Consider the following 19,764-nt stretch of genomic DNA (forward strand, 5'->3'; position numbering starts at 1 on the left):
TCGTCCACCCAATCAAATAATCCATTAAAGCATGCTTTAGATGATGTGGGATGGGAATATGGGGTGTTGGCGGATCCTTCAAACTCGGATAAGGTGTAATGTAAGTTGTGTAAAAGAATACTCAGTGGTGGCATTTATAGAATGAAACAACACATAGCCCATGTCAAGGGCAATGTAGCTGGATACACAAAGTCTTCAAATAAAGATAAAGCAAAATGTAAAGCCACATTAGAAAAAGCAAAAAAGAAGAAGAAAGAAAGAAACAAGCACTATGAGGAAGTGAGGGAAGAGGTTCAACTTCCACATATTGAAGAAGATGAAGATATTGAAGTTGTTGGGTCAAGGGAAATGTCGCAAACTCTTGGGCCTATTGATAGGTTTGCATCCTCCGTCAATCCTAGTTCTTCAAAATCAAATGATGGAAGCAAGAGTAAGTGACAACAAAATCTCCATGATACAATTTGGAAGGATATAACACATCAGGTTGATCAAGAGTTGGCTCAATGGGTCTATAAAGCTGGTATTCCTTCTCATGCCATTGATAATGATAGCTTTAAACGCTTTGTGGAAGGGGTTGGTCAATTTGGCCTGGGATACCAACCTCCAAGTTAATATGATTTGAGATAGCCTTTATTTAAAGAAGAGTTGAAGAGGGTAAAATAGTCTCTTAAGAAGCATGAAGAAGAATGGGCTTTGAATGGTTGCTCAATTATGACTGATGCTTGGAGCAACCAAAAAATAAAAAGAAGTATAATGAATTTGTGTGTGAATTGCAAAGAAGGCATAATATTTCTTTCTTCCAAGGAATGCTCTAGTGAAGCACACTAGGGAATAAATCTTTGAATATGTTGACAAGTGTATCAAAGAAGTTGGTCCACAAAATATTGTTCAAGTGGTAACTGACAATGCTAATAATATGGAGGTAACAACCAAGATGATGGAAAAGAGGCCACACATGTTATGGACATCTTGTGCCACTCACACATTGAACCTTATGCTTTAGGAATTGGTAACCTACCTAGGTTCAAAGGAGTGATTGAAAAGTCAAAGGATTTTACTATCTTCATTTATGCTCATCATAAAACATTAGCATTGATGAGAAAGTATACAAAGAAAAGAGACATAGTGAGGCCCGGAGTCACAAGATTTGCAACTTCTTTCCAAACTTTGCAAAGCTTGGTTGATAAGAAAAAGACTTGAGGATTATGGTTGCTAGTGATGAATGAGAACAATGCAAACATTTCAAGAGTACAAAGGGGAAAGCGGCATATGCTACAATGGTGAGTACACATTTTTGGAATGGGGTCGCACTTTGCTTGAGAATGTTTGAACCGTTGTTTAAGGTTGTTCGACTTGTGGATGGGGATAAAAAGCCATCAATGGGGTTTTTGTACGGGGAGCTACAAAAAGCGAGGAATGAGATCAAAGAGGCATTGAAAAATAATGAGACCCATTATAGACCAATCATACAAATTATTAATGGAAAAACTCATGATCGGCTTGATGGTCCATCACATTTGACGGCCTACTTCTTGAATCCTTATTACTTCTTCAAAGATCAAAGCATTTAACATGATTTATTTGTCATTGACGCCATGTTTACTTGTGCTGAGAAGTTCTTCCTCGATGACTTTAAAGTCCAAAACCGAGTTATTAATATAGAGATGCCGAAGTACAAGAAAAAAAAGGGTGGATTTGGAAGACATTTGGCAAAGATTGGATGCGTTGAGAATGATGACAACTATGATCCGGGTATGATTCTAATTGAGTAATTCTAATTGTTTTTCTTTACTAGTCTAATTCTAATTGCTTTTTCTTTACTGGTCTAATTCAAATTGTGTACTTTGTACTTTTTTAGCTTCATGGTGGTCTACTTATGGTAATGGTGTGCCTAATTTTCAAAGAATTGCTATCAAAATTCTCTCATTGACTACAAGTTCATCCGGGTGTGAGAGAAATTGGAGCACTTTTGAGGGGATACATACAAAGAAAAGGAATATAATAGATACTACAAGGTTGAATAATTTGGTCTATGTCCAATTCAATGCGAGGATCATGAACAAGAAGAAAAGAGAGAAAAAGAAGAAAGTGGATATACTACTTGCTAGTGAAGTTAGTATGACGCAAGGATGGATTGTGGAGGGTGTTGATGCAGAAATTGAGCTTAGTTCGGGAATGGATGGAAATCAATTAGAGGTGGATAGTTCCCTAGAGCCTAGGAGGAGTTCTAGGAGTAAGAGAGCTTCATGAAGAAGATTTTGTTTCGGATGAGGACATGGAAGAAGAGATGATGAAGAAGAAATTGAGTTTGAGTCCGACACGAAGAGGGTCTTGGAAGGATATGGAGAAGAAAAGATTGAGGCCTAGCTTTAAAACTTTGCAAGTATCTTATATCCTTATCCCTTCCATTTTGCATTTTATGTGTGTTTAAACTTTAAATTGTGAACTTGTTGGATACATGTATTATCCAAGAACACTCATTTTGATTATATGCTTGTGCTTTTAATTTGTAAGTTTGTTGAATACTTGTTGGATACATGTATTATCCAAGAACTCTTATTTTGATTATATGCTTAATGACAATGATTATATGCTCAATGACAATGTGCTTTTAAATTAGAAGCTTGTTGGATGCTTATTGCATACAGGTATTATCCAAGAACATTCATTTTGATTGTAAGCTTGATGGATACTTGTTGCCTTGTTAGATAGATGTGTTTTCCAAAAACACTCAGATTGATTACATGGTTAATGTGTTTTCAAATTGTAAGCTTGTTGGATACATGTACTTTATGTAATCTCTACTTAATTACTTGATATACAATAAATTTACCTAAATCCGCCTAGACCCCTACCTAGGCGCTACGCCTTTGCCCGCCACCCAACTAGCGCCTAGCGCTTTTTAGAACCTTTCCCTCATTACTTACTTTTAGTGCAGAACCTTCCCCTTGAATTTGCATTTACCATAGTGTATATTCCCACAGATTTTACATGCCTCTTTTGTGTTCTCCTTATTAAACCAGGGTTCGGCAGCATATTGAGGCCTATCATTAGCCTTAAAATCACCCTTCTTTATCACTCACTTCCTCATCTTCAGTATGCCTTTTCAACCTCTGCTCAAATCCTTTCAAAGTTGCAACAACCTCATTTGGATCAATCTCATCCAATTTCTTAGTTCACTCAATGACAAAAACAATATTATCATATGCAGGAGTTAGACTAATTAACATTTTCTCAACTAGTCTCTTGTTTGGCAAGGTTTCACCAAACATCTTCATCTTATTCACAAGACTATATAATCTAGCTAGATAATCAGAGAGATATTCATTATTTCTCATCCTAGCATATTCAAAATTACAGCGAATACCTTGTAATTTCACAGCCATAACCTGAGCATCACCCTTGAATTCTTGCTTAAGAACATCCCAAGCATCCTTTGCAGTCTCTTGATTTGTGATTTTAGGAAATATCTCATCACTCATAGCTCTTTGTATCAATCCAAACGCCTTTGCATCTCTAGAGATGAGATCCTGATCAATAAGAATTTGCTTCTCATCCGTCTCCTTCCATTTCTTCGATAATGTGAAGCCATCTTCAACAAAGCTCCACAGATTGTGAGACTTGAATATTGTTTTCATTCTGATACACCAAAATTCATAATTGACTCCCGTGAATACTGGTGTACGAAGATCGGTGCTAGATCCAACCATTTTTATGCTTCTAAGTTCTTCGTTGAAAACCCAGATGAACACTTACAATTCACTCCCAGATTCAAATCCAACCCGGCTCTGAGGCCATGTTAGTGTTTGAGCTACTTTTGAGCTAAATTTCTCTATGTATTTGTAATCAATTCAACAAGTAATTGAAATGTATTCAAAGACTGAATATCAGAGATGAACTTTTGGGGAATAAGGTGTATGTTGCTCCTCGAATCTACGTTGGATTCGATCCATGAGACTCAGCTACAAACCAACTAAATAGCCGTTGCCAACCCACCAAAGCATCGTGACTATGATTACGTGCAACTCATATAGATTCACTTAACATATAACAAACTGGACAGGTGTCAAGTTATACACCATTGAGATGATATAATCTTGACTGTTCATTACACATATATAAACTTAGCTAAGAACAACACTTAGATAATTTCGAGCTTTTTCTTCTTTCATATTGCAGCAAACTTGAATGCTTGATCCAGCTGCCATGCTTATGCTCCAACAAAAGAAAGGTTTCCATGGCAAGTTCTTGCAGAGGCAGCCCTGCCGAATCTTGATAGCCTTGCGTGTTTTTCAACCACATCATGATAACCATTCTTAGCATTCAAGTTTGACTTGTTTGTATTTTGTGCTACCAAGCTTGTTCGATGGAGGTGGCACCTAAACGAGCCCTCGTGATTTGTTGGAGCGCATATGCAAGTATTCTTGGAACTACTGGCATTTTTAGTTGGTTTGCTTTCGGTCGTATTCTTCCTTCCAATGTTCTTTTGTATAGCCTTGGCTAATTCATCTTCTCGACGAGGTAGAGTACCCTTCACTTTATCAAGCCTGGTAATAGTAAACCATACACAGGGGGATTAGGAGTATCCATTACAAGGACAAGAAGCATATACGTTACTCTTAGACTGTTGCACAGCTTTGTAGTATTAATCAACATGTAGTAGAAGCAAAGAAACCCGAATATGAAGTTTTTTCATCGGGAAAAAAACAATGTGTCCCAAGTTGATGCATGCATTCTCAAAGTAAGGATGCTTGGGATACAAACATTATCGAACAAATTAACTAAAAAGATAGAAACAAAGCAATACACGTGGTTGAAAGGGCTTGATCAATAGACAAACTGCATTAGCAAAACAGGTTAATTGAAAATTACAATTGGGATCCTAAAGAGGAAATAATCCAATCTCTGATGAAATCATGAACCATCTAAAAGTTCTTGTTTTACCAAATTAGTGCTATAACCTGATTCAAGCTTATATATACCAGTCTCTAAATTCTTGAAAGTTTTTGCCTAAACCCATAACAATCAGTCAGACTGAAAACACCTCAGCACCTTATATTTCTTCGAATTCAGTAAGTCCAGAAGGCCAGAAGTTAATATAGTAGCTAAGGGAATCCTTACAAATTGGGTAATAACACCCAACTTGAAAATTTATTTATGGCTTCCAATTTGACAAAGTTGCAACTTCGAAAAAGTGACACAAGATATAGCAGTTGAATTGAGATAGATGAGAATTCCCATCAAAATATATTACAGAACAAAAAATAATAATAATAACATACCAAAGAGGGATGGGTTTGGGCTCCTTATTCTCATCAGCCGACATTGTTATTGCATCAATAGAACTGGATGTCGAAAGATCAAGATTGTTCTTGAAACCCCAAGAAAGAATAATTCAAGGACAGATCTTAAGAAAAAGGCTCAAAAGTAAAAGATTTGAAGAATGTGGGCACACAAACTCTGAAATAATATGGCTATGGCTTGGACTTCTCATAAAGAAGGGATGTCTGGATTGTATTTAGATGATTTGGATTGGTTTTCTAGAGAGAGAGAGAGAGAGAGAGAGTGAGAAAGTGAGTGATGAAATCAGGCCAATCAAGAAGCAACACGTTCATGCATGCAATGCACATAGACGTAACACTTGTTTGCGTTACAAAGACTCGTACTTGGCACATAGTGAAAGATCAGAGTGGCATCAGTATTGGCATGGTCCAATAACAACTCTAGTATAATCAGTGCTCTCTCCGGGTCTCGGCTCTTATCCTCACCGAGTCTCGGCTCTTATCATCTCCGAGTTTGGCTGCGTGAAGAGTGTCAATAATTTCACTATGTCTTGGCTCAAATTTTACTTTTCAAAAATTTAAGAAGACAATATCGAATGGTATTCAAACAATTCAGAAGACACTGAAAAATTAATGTACGTAACTACATAGCTACAATGTAACAAAGTAAGGAGAGGGTCACTTTCTCTCGACCCAACAGCAAAGGGAAACTTTCTTTTCCTTTCTCTCTACTGAGAGCCTTCTTACCGTCTCGTGTGAGTGTTTGCAATTTCGTCATTTTTCGTTGTTGCCGATCCTAGCTCCGGCTAGGGTCGGTGGCAGTCTGTTCTATGTTCAATCTGTTTTTCCTTTGTGATTTTCTGCTGCGTTTTCCCTTTCCTACCAATCCCTTTCTAGTCAGTTCTCCACAATTCTTTGGCATCCCTTTTTCTGGGCCATTTCCAATTTCATATGTAGCCACTTTTCATCGCGATTCGTCAACTAAATTGAAACAAAATATAATTGAAATGCTTTAACAAAAAAAGAGAAATGATTTGAATTTAACTAAAAACTAAATAAAGCTTGAAAATAAAATGCATGAATATAATAAATTGAAAGCATAAGAAAGCAAGACCTAGGGCATCCGAATTCACTGTAATCAATTCTACTTAATTCCCTTAATATGTTATACTTAAGTAATTCCCCAATATTGATGATCGATTTTCCCTAAATTATTCAATAGCCATGACATCTGGTTGCATCAAAAGTATCCTTACATGTTAACCTTTTATGACATCTAGATAGATTAAAACAAGTAAGGACCCATTAAGCTATATGGAAATCGTTAGAAAATCACACAAACCCTAATTGCATGACATCTACAAATAGGTGTTTATGGTATCAATTGCAAGAAGCTAAACCCAAATTAAGTATGACATCTACTCTAACTTGCATCAAATCAACTTAATCTAAACCTAGACGGCGATCAAGTAACAACAACAACAACAAAGCCTTTTCCCACTAAGTGGGGTCGGCTATATGAATCCTAGAACGATATTATGCTCAGTTCTGTGTCATGTCCTCTGTTAGATCCAAGTACTCTAAGTCTTTTCTTAGAGTCTCTTCCAAAGTCTTCCTAGGTCTTCCTCTACCCCTTTGGCCCTGGAACTCTGTCCCGTAGTCGCATCTTTTAATCAGAGCGTCAGTAGACCTTCGTTGCACATGTCTAAACCACCATAACCGATTTTCTTTCATCCTTTCTTTAATTTCGGCTACTCCTACTTTACCTCGGATATCATCATTCCTAATCTTATCATTTCTCGTGTGCCCACACACCCAACGAAGCATCCTCATCTCCGCTGCACCCATTTTATGTACGAGTTGATGCTTTACCGCCCAACATTTCGTGCCATACAGCATCGCCGACCTTATTGTCATCCTATAAAATTTTTCCTTGAGCTTTAGTGGCATATGACGGTCACACAACACGCCATATGCACTCTTCCACTTCATCCATCCAACTTGTATTCTATGGTTGAGGTCTCTATCTAATTCTCCGTTCTTTTGCAAAATAGATCCTAGGTAACGAAAACGGTCGCTCTTTAGTACTTCCCGATCTTCGATCATCATCCCTAACTCATTTGGGCCTCCATTTGCCCTGAACTTGCACTCAATATATTATGTCTTTGATCGACTTAGGCAAAGACCTTTAGATTCCAACACTTTTCTCCAAAGGTTAAGCTTCGCATTTACCCTCTTCCTGAGTTTCATCTATCAACACTATATCGTCTGCGAAAAGTATACACCAAGAAATATCATCTTGAATATGTCTCGTTAACTCATCCATTACCAATGCAAAAAGGTAAAGACTTAAAGATGAGCCTTGATGTAACCCTACAGTTATGGAGAAGCTTTCAGTTTGTCCTTCATGAGTTCTTATGGCAGTCTTTGCTCCATCGTACATATCCTTTATAGCTTGGATATATGCTACTCATACTCATTTCTTCTCTAAAATCCTCTAAAGAATGTCTCTTGGGACCCTATCATGTCGTTTTTCCAAATCTATAAGGACCATGTGTAAATCCTTTTTCATATTTCTATATCTTTCCATCAATCTTCGTAAGAGATAAATTGCCTCCATGGTTGAGCGCCCTGGCATGAACCCGAATTGCTTGTCTGAGACCCGTGTCTCTTGCCTTAATTTATGCTTAACAACTCTCTCCCAGAGCTTCATTGTATGACTCATTAGCTTAATACCCTTATAGTTCATGCAATTTTGTATGTCGCCCTTATTCTTGTAGATAGGCACCAAAGTGCTCTTTCACCACTCATTTGGCATCTTTTTCATTTTCAAAATCCTATTGAAAAGGTATGTGAGCCATGCTATACTCGTCTCTCCCAAGACTTTCCATACTTCGATCGGTATAGCATTTGGGCCTACTGTTTTTCTATGCTTTATCTTTTTCAAAGCTACAACCACTTCTTCCTTCCTAATGCACTGGTAAAAAGAGTAGTTTCTACACTCTTTTGAGTTACTCAACTCTCCCAAAGAAGCACTAATTTCATATCCTTCATTGAAAAGATTATGAAAATAACCTCTCCATCTGTCTTTGACCGAGTTCTCTGTAGCAAGAACATTTCCATTCTCATCCTTGATGCACCTCACTTGGTTTAGTTCCCTTGTCTTCTTTTCCCTTACTCCAGCAAGTTTGTAGATATCCAACTCTCATTCTTTGGTATTTAGTTGCTTATACATATCATCATAAGCCGCTAGCTTAGCTTCTCTCATAGCTTTCTTAGCCTCCTGCTTCGCTATTCTATACATTTCACCATTTTCATTGGTCCTATCCTTGTATAAGGCTTTACAACAATCCTTATTAGCCTTAACCTTTGTTTGTACCTCCTCATTCCACCATACAAATTCTTTTTGGTGTGGAGCAAAGCCCTTGGACTCTCTTAATTCCTCTTTTGCTACTTTTCGAATACAACTAGCCATGGAATCCCACATTTGGCTAGCTTCCCCCTCTCTATCCCACATGCATTAGGTGATTACTTTCTCTTTGAAAATGGCTTGTTTTTCTCCTGTTAAATTCCACCATCTAGTCCTTGGGCACTTCAAGGTCTTGTTCTTTTTTCTCTCATGTACATCCATCACCAACAAATGATGTTGATTAGCCAAGCTCTCTCTTGGTATAACTTTGCAATCCTTACAAGTTATACGATTCCCCTTCCTATTAGAAGAAAATCTATTTCTGTTTTTGACGACCCACTCTTGTAGGTGATTACATGTTCTTCTCTCTTCTTAAAGAAGGTGTTGGCTAAGAAGAGATCATATGCCATTGCAAAATCCAAGATGGCTTCCCCATCCTTGTTTCTCTCCCCAAAACCATGGCCACCATGAAAACCTTCATAGTTGCCTGTCTCCTTGCCCACGTGTCCATTTAAATCTCCTCCTATAAATACCTTGTCTGTCTGAGCAATTCCTTACACCAAGTCTCCAAGATCTTCCCAAAATTTCTCCTTCAAACTCATATCCAACCCTACTTGAGGTGCGTACGCACTAATCACATTGATGAGTTCTTGTCCTATTACAATCTTGATTGCCATAATTATATCTCCTACCTTCTTGACATCTACAACATCTTATGTCAAGGTCTTGTCCACGATGATGCCAAGACCATTTCTCATTCTATTTGTGCCCGAATACCAAAGTTTAAAACCTGAGTTTTCTAGATCCTTTGCCTTAAGACTAACCCACTTAGTTTCTTGTAGGCACATAATACTTATCCTTCTCCTCACCATAACTTCTACTACTTCCATAAATTTTCCCGTTAAGGTTCCTATATTCCACGTTCCTAAACGCATTCTACTCTCTTGTACTTTACCCTCTTGTCCTAGCTTCTTCACCCTCCCCCATCTAATAAGATCAAAGTACTTCTTTTGTGTGTCCTATGTAAAGTTGATAAGAGCATATGCTTCCAAACAACTTTGAGTGGAGTCGTTCAAAAATAAGTTTCTATGGCCCCTTTACTCATTTAACACTGCATCCAGGCGTCGATGGAGATATAGCGACCCTTACTCACTTATCACTGTGCTCGGACCACACAGTGCGCCACTTACGGGTGACGCCTTAGCTTTAGTGCGATTTCGTTCTGCTTTCATTTTCATAAAAGCAGTTCCAGCTTAGGAACCCCTCTCAGGCAATACACTATGATATCCACCCAGTGAATAGTAACTGCCCTTGATGAACAGTAATCGCTTTTTGCATCTCCACCGTTGCACTTCAATAGCCCTAACAATAGACAATAAAATATTAGTATTTTTTTTATTTATAAAATAATACAAAATAATTTTATTTGTAATTTCGGGTAAGATTTTTAATCGTTCTCATTGCGCCACGTGTCATTATCCGAAAAGTTATAAAATAATACAAAATAATTTTATTTGTAATTTCAGATAAGATTTTTAATCGTTCTCGTTACGCCACTTGTCATAAAATCCGAAAAGACAATTATTGGTGATGGATTTCTGATAAGATTTTTAATCGTACTCGTCGCGCCACGTGTCATTATCCTAAAATACAATTATTGGTGATGGATTTCTGATAAGATTATTAACCAATCACGTCGCGCCATGTGTCATAATCTGTTTACAATATTTAAGGATAGATTTCCATCAGATTTTTAACAAATGACGGCATGCCACGTGGCATTATCTACAACCTAATCCTTTCTTAATCCTCCATATAATCCACCATCCATCCTCACAAATCTCACACCAATTTTCTCAAGATCTCTATCATTATTCATAGTTTCTACTTCCTTCTTCACCAAAATCTCTATCATTATTCATAGTTTCTGCTTCTTTCTTACAATGTTTTCTTCTTCCTCAAGAATGATGTGGAAATCGATCAACAAGAGGAAGAATTGTTTAACCAATCAGAGGAATGTTCAATCTCCAGGTGGCCCAAAATGAGAGGGAAGAGGATGAGGAGCGTAGAAGGAGAGATGACGAAGCAAGAATGGCAAAAGCCTCACATTCTCGTCGAGTCATCCAAGCTATGGGTTAGATCTGCAGGCCCAGCCATTCTAGAAACCTTGATAAAAGTAGGCAACGACAAGGTACGGAACTCTTGGATGATTATTTTGTCCGTAATAATGCATTCCCTGATAAGTACTTTAGATGTCATTTTGGAATGGAACGACATTGTTCAACAAAATCATTATTGCTGTTTGCATCCATGATTCTTACTTTGTGCAAAAGAATGATGCTTTTGGTGATATAGGTCTCATTCCACAGTAAATAATACTGCTGCCTTGCGGATGCTTGCATATGAAGCATTTGCAGACCAAGTGGATGAGATAACGAGGATGGGGAAATCAACCATTCTTGAGTCCCTGATGAGGTTTTGCGGAGCAATCAAATCTATGTACACCGTAAAGTACCTCCGGAAACCTACTGACATGGACTTGCAAAGGCTTTTGAAGAAGGGCGAGATGCGAGGTTTTCCTAGGATGATTGGAAGCATCAATTGTACGTACTAGACGTGGAAAAATTGTCCAAGTGCATGGTAAGGTGCTTATGGGGACAGAAATGAGCAAAAAGTATCATTTTGGAGGAGGTGGCATCTTTTGATACTTGGATTTGGCATGCCTTTTTTGGGGTTCTGAGAGCTCAAAGTGACCTCAACGTCCTTGTCCAATCCCCAGTGTTCAACGATGTCCTACAAGGAAAGGCACCAAAAGTCACGTACTGCGTCAACAGACGTATGTACAACGGGCCATACTACCTAGTAGACGGCATTTACCCAAGGTGGTCAACATTTGTCAAAACAGTGCCACGTCCGCGAAGTGCAAAGGAAAAATACTTTGCAAGCTGTCAAGAGGGGTGCATGAAGGATGTGAAGCGTTGTTTTGGTATCCTCTAAGCCCGTTGGGCGATCGTCAAGGGTGCTGCAAGATTGTTTGATGTAGAGTCACTTCGATCCATCATTATGACGTGCATCATTCTTCACAACATGATTGTGGAAGATGAGTACAATTATGATGCCGTTGATGAATATGAGCCAAGCACGATGAACAATTCAAGAACACATATATATTGTGCTCATGACGCCACCGAAGAACCCGTGCAACATGAGCCATTAGAAAGGGATGGAGTTACAATGAATTGATCATTCAACGACATACTGCACTTCAAAGGCCATATATGCACAATGCCCAGCAAATTGATTTGATAAAGCACCAGTGGGAATTGAAACAAACTTAAGATACTTAAGTTCATTTAGTGTGTTTTTTTTTTTTTTTTTTGGGTGTGTTTATTTAATTTTTTTTTTTTTGGTGTGTTTCTTTTAGTTCATTTAGTGAGTTTTTTGTTATTTGGTATGTTTATATAATTTTATTTGGTGTGTTTAAATGTCTTTTGAATAAAGATTCTCTTAGTATAAATAAATTACCACATTAAATAAAGTACTAAAATCAATAAATTGGAAACAATATAAAGTACTCTATTCAATAAATAAGAAATTACAACCCAAAGTGATTGGAAAATTATGGGCTCCGATTACAAAAAGTACTCTATTCATCATCACTTAACCAATTTGTGGTGCTAGGATGATCCTTCTCTTGTCGTGCTAGGACCATCTCCTCTTGCTCTCGTTTCTCTTGCATGCCTCATTCACACCAGTTCCGCTTTCTCCGACTTTCAAAAATATTTAGAATTTGGAGACTTCCCTTCGAAAGGCGTGTTCATAATGTCACGATCTCGTTGAGCCATTCTTTTTTTTCTCTAACTTGTTCCCTTTCTTGCCTAAGTAGCTATATTTCTCTCTCCTTAGCTTGAAATGCTCTCTCAACAGCTGCAACATTTGCCTCATCTCTATCCTTATCAGCCTCAAATTTCACCATTTCCTGCGCCAAAGTCAATTCACCTTGGCGAGCAAGTTGTTCCATATACTTTGCATAATCATTCTTCGAAGCACTCCCTTTTCTCTTTGAAGCCTCCTTACCTTAAGGCCTAATTGGATAACGGGTCGATCCCGACGCTTATTCAGGGGGGCGTTTCGAGCACTTCTTTTGCTTCATCTTTATGAACATGCGTGTCATGATCAGGTGTAAAGTGTAGAGAGGTGTTGTTCATGAAAACTTCTGGACCAACATGCACAACTTTGAATTTAGGAAAATCTTTGACAATATTCCAACATTCCCACCGGTTGAATGATTTATTTTTGGTTTTGGTTTTCACACCATACCAAGCTTGTGCTTGAAGTTGCTACACAATGCGGGATAAGAAATAATTATAATGAAAGTAGGTAACAAATAAATAATACAAACAAATAATTATAATGTAAATTTGGGTATAGTACAAACAAATAAATAATATATTGTTATCTGATCTGCGTAATTTTCCCCACTTCGAATATTATTACTGGCTTGTGCCAAGGCGTCTCTCCATGTACTAAACGATTGGCTAAGTAATTTCCAATGACTGGACATCGATTCTTTGGTTCTTTTCCCACCCATTTTCTCAAGATAATTGGTATGAATAAGACTCCATATTTCTCGCAACTGCATCTCATTACCCATAAGCAAACTATGAGTAACTTCAACCTAGTTAGTACACAACGCAATATCTTTAAGAAGCGTCCAATTCGTACCTGCATCAGTAGTCATTTTGTTGAAAAAAAATTGGATTGAAACTTTGAGAGAAATATAGGAATGTGGTTGAAAGTAGTTGAGAAAATATGAAATTGTGGTGTAAGTAGATGATAATGAGAAGGTATTTATAAAAAAGTAAAAACAATTTTTTTTAAAAAATTTCAAATTTTTTTCCGGATTTTTATTCATTTTTTACAATTTGTTAAATTTTTTTATTCAACTAATTAATCTCTGCCGTTGGAATTAAAAAAAAAATTGAATTCCAACACTCCAGATTGTGCCACGTGGCAGAACGGTAACATTTCTGAATTTTAAAACTATTTTTTCTTTTTTTTTATTTATAAAGGAGAATAATATCAACTGTTGATCTCAGATCCAACGGTTGATATTAAATAAGATTTTTTTTACCGATGCAAATTGGACGGTCCACATTATATAGCCATTAAGATCCAACAGACCATGGGAAGCCATGTGGCTTCCCAACAGTAACTTTTTGAAATTGCCCCGCGGGCTCCAGGCGCTGAAACCGTGTCGGGTGACGCATCCCCAAACGTGGGTGAGGTGCACCTGACAGAAAAAAATAAAAAATTAGGCTAACGCCTAGATGACATCAGCCTTGCGTCAAATCCACTTCGGGCTCGTGGGCTAGCAATTCCTCACAGGCCTGGTGCTTAGGCCTCCACTGTCCATCGAGCTCCCTACGCTGGAGCAACCTTGCTTGGCTCTCGGGCCTTTTTCCTGGCCTGTCCCCCGAGCAAACTCCCACGGTGGAGTTGCTCTAAGGATTCGACGTAACCTAGGAGTGCCGGCTATCGACTACCTAACGCCCACCCCCTCCTCCTTTATTTGAGCTTGGGATCGGCAATATAAGATAAACTTATACAAGCAGAGTTTAGATGGTGATCAAGCATCTAAATTAAAATTAAGCACATTACAAATAGCAAAATACTCAATAAATATGAAAAACATGATAATAACCATGCCACAAAAAAACTAAATATTCATGATCACGCTCCATCTTAATCCTAGCAAGAAAACACCCCAAAGCCCCTCTCCTTTTTCACTTCTTACCGGAGCCTTATGTTTGGTGGCTGATCTCCTAATCAAATGTAGAATGAATCTCCCAAATATAACACTCACGGCAATAAACATAAATCCTACGAAATTCTAATAAACAACCCACTAACATTCTAACTAATGGACTTTAGGTTGTTATTAAATAAAAGGAAAATAAACGGAAATAATAAAACTAGTAATTAAGTTCTCTCCTAAAGTCTATTGAATAGTATTTTCATGTCTTTGATCTCCAAAATCATTGTTGTCGCATCTTCATACTATGCCTGTCTTTGTGCGGTTAGTTAGCCTCTTACTCCACTAGAATTACTCTAGACACCCAAAATTGTCATTTTCTTCTCATTTTTCATGTTGTTCCGTTATCAAATGCCTAAATATCAAAACAATATAATTAGTGCATTTAACCCATTCATATATACAAAATTCAAAGAAAATATTGATAAAATATATGAAAATATGCACACATCACATAGTTTTATTGACAAGAATCAAAAGTTCGTAAATGTGGAGTTTAAACACGATCCACAGTAAAGACATGCCATAATCTTCATTTGCATTTTGACGTGGTTCATAAAATTCGTTATCAACAGTTGTTAGATTTCTATGCAGTTTGGCATGCATATTTCTTGATCACATTCGCTCCTCTCGTTGTAAGTTTAATCTCTACATCTCTAGTTATAATTCAGTGATTATTTTGTCTTTTTATAAAACACCTTTGGATATTATAACAAGGGGTTGTGCTATCCACACACCCCTTGTTAATTTCTGTCATTTGATATTGTTTAATTCATCTAATTCAACGGCCAAAAATTAAAAGGATGTGTAAAAAGTAAAAAAAGGTATTTCAATAGCACACCCTATGACTACGTGATTTCTTTTCTACAGCTTTTACTTGCTGTCGGGAATAAGTTGGAGTACGTAATTACTCAAATGGCTAAAGAGGTTGCTGAGAGATACACTGCAAGGGTGGGTGATGCGATTGTTAAACCTTCAGACGATCACACAAGCCCCGAACTACTTCTCTTTCTTACTCATATCAAATTGTTCCAGAATTCTTTTCAACTAGCGTTTTTCTTCTGGATATGGGTAAGAGTGACCTAAAATTTAGCACAACTAGTACACTTCATCTAGATCAAGATGGTTCCAGTACTCTTTTGATAATTCGTTCTTCGATATCTTGCAGTATCAATATGGTTTTGATTCCTGCATGATGGGGGACGTTGGTTATGTTATTCCGAGACTCGCTATCGCGTAAAACCTTGTTCTGACAAGCTCGGTTACAAGAGTGTGAGTGCATGTGTACTCTATTCTACTTTCATTTTCTGATCTTGTTCTGAATGCTAATATCTATTCTCAGAGCATTCATTCAATTACTCTGCAGTTACAGCATCTTCCCATTGTATGCAATTGTCATACAGGTGAGGTGCAAAGTTATAAACTGCTGCACTGTATGTAAACTTTATGTGGTTATATAATTAAAACACAAACAAGAAGTTGACTGACCTGATCGTGAAGCAATAGCCATTGAATACCAAGCGGAGATGATGTAGGATGCAACAACACCAAAGTCCTCTACAAATCACCTAGCCGGATACAACTACTCTATGAGAAGCGTTTGTTGTGTATCTAGGGTTTGCAGGGACCTTAGTATTTATACTGGCTAAGGCATTAAAGTTCCGTCCATAAAGGAATCCCAAATCCCACTTTTTAGCCTATCAGTTAGGTATCGTAATCACATAAAATCAAGGACTTCATCCATCTTACTTGTATTTACAAGACACCTAATATAAGATTGCTATCTTTAGGAAATCAAATCACAATATCTGCATTAATCTCCAATATTACATTCCTACTATATGTTGTAGACCATTTAAGGTTGATTTACATAGGAATAAATCCAACATTCTCTCACTAGTCTACACGTATAATATTTATGTTTTTACTTGAAATTGAAAATTAATGTCACTTTAATGGGCATGTAGTTGTGATAACATCCTATCCTTGATACAAGTTTATGTCAAATAAGTCTTTCAACATGGAACTAACAAGGTTGTAAGGTTGACACAACCCAAAACCTTCATAATCACACATGCTAAAATCCTCATTCACATGAAACACCGTCAAATTATGATTGCATAGATGAACTTTAATTACCTGAATGTGTCTCAACTTTTATCATCTCAAGTCCTCTTTAATGCAAACTTCTACTGCAATTGCAAACAAAACTTCATAAAACATAATTAATTCAACACCTACGAGCAAGATGAATTAACATGTTTTTGACACTGGTTCATATACCATATCAGTTACTTTAATGAGAAAATTTTCAACACTTATGAGCAAGATGAAAAAACCCTCACAACTAATACAACATATAAATCATGTCATGCCATTTTAAGTTGAACCAAAAGAATTAATCCACACTTACGAGCAAGAAGATTAACCATTCCCTTATGATTTAAAATGCAATTTGCTTAACTGGATATCAGATATATCGTTATCTGATAATTGACCAACACATAAACATGTGACTCAATGAATACAACTGGAGATTAAACTGAATACATGGATTAAAAAAAAAAAAACCATACATACCTTATAGGACATCTGCAAATGTAAGGCATTACTAACATGAAACTCAAGCTCCCACGGATCTGCAACATCGTCACTTAATTTGTAGATCCATACTTATATCATACCTTTTGAAATATGCTTGTGGGAACACCCTTACTTAGTCAATGAATGCATATCACTACAAAATTGTCTTTCTTTAACCTTTCCTTAACACCTTAAATAGCATAATCTCAATGAAAGGTAAAACTAAGACATTCACCGCTGTTTATACAAAATCAAGCATCCCACAACCATCTTATTTGCATTAATAATTCCATATTTTTGCTACCCATGAGCCTCAAAATTCTTTCTAAAGATGAACAGGTAATCAATCAAGACATCCAAATGATTGCAAGTAAAAATATACACATACACCAAGTACTCATTTTGCAACTTAAATATATTATTGTCATTCGAGTCATGGCATAATTCTAATTTCACCAACCAAAAAACATATTTATGGAAGATAGAATAACAATTTAATAGATTTATGCAAGTCCACCTAATGCTCAAAACTTTAGAACAACTCCCACTAAACTTTTAGAGTTTATACACTTATTGCAAATAAGTTAATGAGTGTGAAACCCAATTTTCTTTCACTAATTCTCCCACTTGGGCAAACACTCATTCATAATTCTTTCAAGGATGTACCTAAACAAAATTGCTTCATATTTTAGACATAATTAAATAGACATGACAACTAACATAAAGTTATCAAACAAAATTTCAGCAATGAGTCACGCTTACTTTAGAATTTATCATAATTAATTTATAAGCTCAATTGCTACCAAAATTTTACTGATCAAAATAGACATACTAATCTTCATAAAATAAAAATATAGAGTTGTTTTAGGTCAAAATAATTGTCTAAAGTGACGTCTCAAAAGACATAAAAACAATCTATCAGCAAAACTGTCTGTACGAGATAAAACTAATTTTAGGATTGGTCATAATCACTACTACAAAAGAGGCTAACACTAGCGGTGCAAAAACAGACAATAAATCCTAATTAATGTCGAATTTTTGGTAAAAATTCAACATCAAATCATGCAATGTCAAATAGGGGAACCGACATCAATGCTACTGTCACGAAAAGGCTTTTGATGTCAGTTAATCCCCTTAATCCGCCACGAAGAAAAAAACAATATAAAATAAAAAATGATAGTAACGTTGGTTAAAAGTGACATCAAGACTGATAAAGGCTGTTGATAGAGCAGACTGGTGTCAGTCATAACTGACACCACATACCATATGATAACCAATATAATGTCGCCCATAAGCGACACCACAATTTTTAATAATAAAAATATAAATAAAAAAATTTGTCTCAGTTAATAATAATAATTAGCCAAAGTAAAAACTATATATAAGCGGAAAATGTTTAGATCTGAAAAATGTGGATTGGGAAATTACTTTGGCGGCGAGGTAAATGGGAGTGTCGGTACTAGTACGTTAGGCGTAGCGTCCCTTTTCGAGGAAACGAGTGATACGGCCGACGAGGAATTGGAGGCCGGCTTTAACTAACTTGGACACCGACTTCTTCCTCTCTCCGCCTTTTCTTCCGCCGAGGCCCTTGGTGGCTTTTGCGGCTTCCATTCTCTCTGAGTTTTTGGGGAAATGAAAACGATTCGTTTAGGAGGGAAAACAAATTGTTATTCCCTCAAAATTCAAAACGTCACATCTGTTTTCCTACATTTTCCAATCTAAGCACAGAGATCTCCAAATCACACTAATTTTCTCATCTTCTTTGCATCGAGCACATCGAAATGAACAAAACCCACATTCAATTTTTCAACCACAGAGTGGGTTCTAAAATTATATGCAAGCTCGAAACCAAGCTAGAAAAACGGAAACTGAAATGAGAGGGAGTAGTATGGAGGCTTACCAAGTCGAGAGCTTGAGAACTAGTTGGGGTACGCGATGAACAGTGGTGGAACCCATTATGCAAAACTAGGCTTGGCTTGGTGTCCTTAGCAAATCAGGAAGCTTTGTGCGTGGAAACGGAGAAGTGCATTTGTGGGATAGAGGGAGACGTGTAGTGGAGAGATAGAAGAAGGGATAAAACCTGGCAGGTTGTAGGCTAAAGGGAGATATGTTGTGGAGAATAAAGGGAGATGATTGCAATGTTTTAATTTTTGGTTTTTCAAAAGAGAGAAGATGGAGGGATGGGAAATGGAGAAGTCGAGGAAAAAGAGAGAGAATAGGAAAGATAGAAAGGGATGAAAGAAGGTTGATTGGGTGGGTACAGAGAGAGACGTGATAGAGAATTGATGGAGACGAAAAAGAGAGGGGGTGAAGAAGAACCAGTTAAAAAAAGAAGAAGAAAGAAAGTGAGAAAAATGAGGCATATGTGTTAGAGAGAGAGAAAGAAACCCATGTGAGGGAACTAGCCAAAGAGAAGGAAAGAAAAAAATGATGTGATACACTGATGTGTGTGTAAGAGAGAAAGAAACCCATGTGAGGGAACTAGCCAAAGAGAAGGAAAGAAAAAATTGATGTGATACACTGATGTGTGTGTAAGAGAGAAAGAAACCCATGTGAGGGAACTAGCCAAAGAGAAGGAAAGAAAAAATTGATGTGATACACTGATGTGTGTGTAAGAGAGAGAGAGAGAGAGAGAGAGAGAGAGAGAGAGAGTCACGTGAAGTAATGGGAACTGG

General features: G+C 37.1%; 1 long non-coding RNA gene and 1 pseudogene across 6 annotated transcripts; one reads left to right on the forward strand and one right to left on the reverse strand.

Moving 5' to 3' along the window:
- Nucleotides 1-1,231: 1,231 nt before the first annotated feature.
- On the forward strand, nucleotides 1,232-2,367 carry LOC148693685 (uncharacterized; annotated as a pseudogene).
- A 1,520-nt stretch (nucleotides 2,368-3,887) lies between these two features.
- LOC148693686 (uncharacterized) lies at nucleotides 3,888-19,541 on the reverse strand. 6 transcript variants are annotated; one of them, XR_015952621.1, is made up of 5 exons: nucleotides 18,518-19,533; nucleotides 17,087-17,145; nucleotides 16,646-16,698; nucleotides 5,283-6,263; nucleotides 3,888-4,547 (listed from the first exon to the last, which is right to left on the reverse strand). It is a non-coding gene; the product is annotated as an uncharacterized LOC148693686 (long non-coding RNA). The 6 variants fall into 6 exon arrangements; XR_015952620.1 differs by having other exon boundaries at nucleotides 16,646-18,705; nucleotides 18,990-19,541; XR_015952619.1 differs by having other exon boundaries at nucleotides 16,646-17,145; nucleotides 18,518-19,536.
- Between the last annotated feature and the right edge of the window lie 223 nt (nucleotides 19,542-19,764).

This window comes from Pyrus communis, chromosome 10 (assembly GCF_041283825.1).
Source record: "Pyrus communis isolate YQ-2024b chromosome 10, ASM4128382v1, whole genome shotgun sequence".
Classification (NCBI taxonomy): Eukaryota; Viridiplantae; Streptophyta; class Magnoliopsida; order Rosales; family Rosaceae; genus Pyrus; species Pyrus communis.